This window comes from Vulpes lagopus, chromosome 2 (genome assembly GCF_018345385.1).
Source record: "Vulpes lagopus strain Blue_001 chromosome 2, ASM1834538v1, whole genome shotgun sequence".
In the NCBI taxonomy this organism is placed as follows: Eukaryota; Metazoa; Chordata; class Mammalia; order Carnivora; family Canidae; genus Vulpes; species Vulpes lagopus.
Genome location: NC_054825.1, coordinates 171,649,993 through 171,653,419, shown reverse-complemented (window position 1 = coordinate 171,653,419; position 3,427 = coordinate 171,649,993). Strand labels below are relative to the sequence as shown.

Sequence of the window (3,427 nt, the reverse complement as noted above, 5' to 3'; positions counted from 1 at the left end):
GTTCAGTTTCACTTTTCTTCAAAGTATCCAAATGCTCAGAATTCCATAAGACTTTCAGTAAAGTCTGAAAATTCATTGACAGACTTGGAGTTAACACAGTGGTCACTCTTGCTTAAAAGGGAAAGAGAGAGGACCTGAGAAAAGATACAAAGGAATAAGACAGATGGAACATTTGTGGAATGAGTACTTAATAAGAAAAAGCTCAGTGGGGCAGCCCGGGTGGCTGCCTTCAGTCCAGGGCATGATCCTGGAGACCCGGGATCAATTCCCACATCAGGCATGGAGCCTGCCTCTCACTCTGCCTGTGTCTCTATGCCTCCCTCCCTCCCTCTCTCTCTCTCTCTCTCTCTCTTTCTCTCTCTGTCTCTATCAATCAATAAATAAAATCTTAAAAAGAAAAAGAAAAAGCTCAGCGAAGATAAGCAAGCAAGAACTCTCATTTTACTTAAAATGAGAACAAAGAAATGCACACATGGCTATGCACTGGAGGGAATGACACAATATTTATATTTTAAAGGGAAAATATACTTGCAGAGATCTGGTATAATTAGTTGCTTTTAATATATTTTATATGGAAACTGATACTAGAGAGAGTGCATTAAATTATAGTAACATGTAATAAATGAATTATGGAGACATGTCAATAACTATTGAAAACTGTAGAGCTAATTTTAGAGTTCTCTAAAATATCTCTAGTGAGTAAAGTTTTTAATTTTTTTAATGTTTTCAATTTTTAAACAAATTTACTGTAAAACATCCACTTATTTTGTCCAGGAAAACAAAATGTTTTTCTCCTTTCTCTTAGATTTGGAGTCAAGAAATGAAATAATCAGCTGTGACAAATTGCACATTTGTAAAAAATTTTCATCTTTTACTCTGCATCAGAAAATTCATACAGGAGAGAAACTATGAATGTGACAAATGTGGGAAGGCCTTTAGTCGGCATACAGACCTTACAGTACATCAGAGAATTCATACTGGTGAGAAACCTTATGAATGTGAGTAATGCGGAATGACATTTAGTCATAGGATAGACCTTAGAGCTCATCAGAGAATTCATACTGGTGAGAAACCCTATGAATGTGAAGAATGTGGGAAGGCCTTTAGTTGCGCTTCACATCTTACTCAACATAGGAGAGTTCATACTGGTGAGAAATCCTTTGTATGTAATGAATGTGGGAAGGCCTTTAGTCAGGGTGGAAGACTTAGAATACATCATAGAATTCATACTGGTGAGAAACTCTATGAATGTAAGGAATGTGGAAAGGCCTTTAGTCAAGCCTCTCATCTTGTGCAACATGACAATTCATACTGGTGAAAAACCATATGTATGTCATGGTGCAGGATGGCCTTTAGTCATGGTATAGATTTTAGAGTACATCATAGAATTCATACTGGGGAGAAACCCTACAAGTGTAAGGAATGTGGGAAGGCCTTTAGTTGTGCCTCAAATCTTGTTCAACGTGAGAGAATTCATAGTGGGGAAAAGCCCTATGAATGTAAGGAATGTGGGATGATATTTAGTCATGATTATCAACTCATTCCACATCAGAGATTACATATTGGCCTAAAACCCTATGAATGTGGGAAGGTCTTTTGTCATGCTTCAGCACTTACTCAACATGAGAGAATTCATACTGGTGAGAAACCCTATGAATGTAAAGAATGTGGGAAGGCCTTTAGTCGCACTTCAAACTTTGTTAGGCATGAGAGGATTCATACAGGTGAGAAACCATATGAATGTAAGGAATGTTGGAAGGCCTTTAGTCATATTGAAAGCCTTAGAGTGAAAAAAAATTAAAAATAAATAAAAAATAAAAAGAAAAGAAAGCCTTAGAATGCATCATAGAATTCATACTGGTGAGAAACCCCATGAATGTAAAGAGTGTGGAAAGGCTTTTAGTAGTGGCCATCAACTAATTGTACATCATATATTTCATACTGTTGAAAAACCCTATGAATGTAAGGAAGTGTGTATGGTCAACTTTACTTGACACCAGTATTCCCAGTGGTCAGAAACCTTTTGGATGTAACACATGTGGGAAGTCCTTTAGGCTTAGTTCAAGTCTTAAAGTACATCAGAGAATTCATATTAGAGAGAAGCCTTATGAATATAAGGACTGTGGAAAGGTGTATATATGCAGTAGAGAATGTATAGTAGTACATCAATGGATATATAACACTGAAAAACAGGGTGAATGAAAGGAATATGGGAATGCTTTTAGATATGGTTCAGTTCTTAAAAGGCATTAAATAATTTATACTGATAAGAACCCCTCAAAATGTAAATAATGTTTGGAATTTTATCATTATGATCCAAATGTTCATATTAAGAAATTTATAATGTATCTTTATATAACACAGGGAAGCCTTTGTTAGCATTTCTCTATTTATGGATTGTCAGAATATTCATAGTGGAGGAAAATTCAGAGGATGTAGAAATGCTCTTTTTTTTTTAATATACTTTATTTGTAAAAGCTCTCCAGCCCTAGTCAATTATTGTTAAATTTGAAGAAATTCATACCACAGAAAACCCATTATTCTAACAAATATGCAAAAACCATAGTGATTGCCATTTGATTCTTTACAGCCTGTATGACATTGGGCAAGATATTTATCCCTGTGGGAGTCATTTATAAATGGTGAGAATAGTACTTGCATTATAGTGCTGTTTTTGGATTGTAGAAAATTAAGAAAGCTACCTTAGACATAGTGTCAGTTCAGTATTAGGTACTATTTTTTAGATACTATCTTTAATAATATATTTTGTATTATTATTAGTGAACTTAAAGAGGTCAAGTCAATATGGGTATAATGAGTTTAGAAAAGCTTTATTTCTTTCTCTTTTTTTTGAAAAGCTTTATTTCTTATGTAATTACTTCCACCTTTTTGAGTTTTAAGTAATTTTTTTCTGGGCAAAATCCAGCAGAATATGAAAGTCTTGAGGATTTAAAACATGAGTTTTGGGATCCCTGGGTGGCGCAGCGGTTTGAGGCCTGCCTTTGGCTCAGGGCGCAATCCTGGAGACCCGGGATCGAATTCCACCTTGGGCTCCCAGTGCATTGAGCCTGCTTCTCCCTCTGCCTGTGTCTCTGCCTCTCTCTCTCTCTCTCTCTCTCTCTCTCTCTCTCTGTGACTATCATAAATAAATAAAAATTAAAAAATTAAAAATAAAAAAATAAAACATGAGTTCTATCAGAAGACTGACACATTCATTTACATACCTTCTATGGATGCCTTCGTACTTCTCTGGCAGAGCTGGATAGTTGCAACAGAGTCTGTATGGCCCACAAAGACTAAAATATTTACTATTTGGTTCTATACAAAACAATTTGCCCACCATTTTAAACAATATCCCGGGATCCCTGGGTGGCGCAGCGGTTTAGCGCCTGCCTTTGGCCCAGGGCGCGATCCTGGAGAGCCGGGA

At 36.2% G+C, this 3,427-nt stretch overlaps 1 pseudogene; it reads left to right on the top strand.

Annotated features, from left to right (window-relative positions):
• The first annotated feature begins 783 nt into the window (after positions 1–783).
• LOC121479176 lies at positions 784–2,202 on the top strand (annotated as a pseudogene).
• The last annotated feature ends 1,225 nt before the right edge of the window (positions 2,203–3,427 follow it).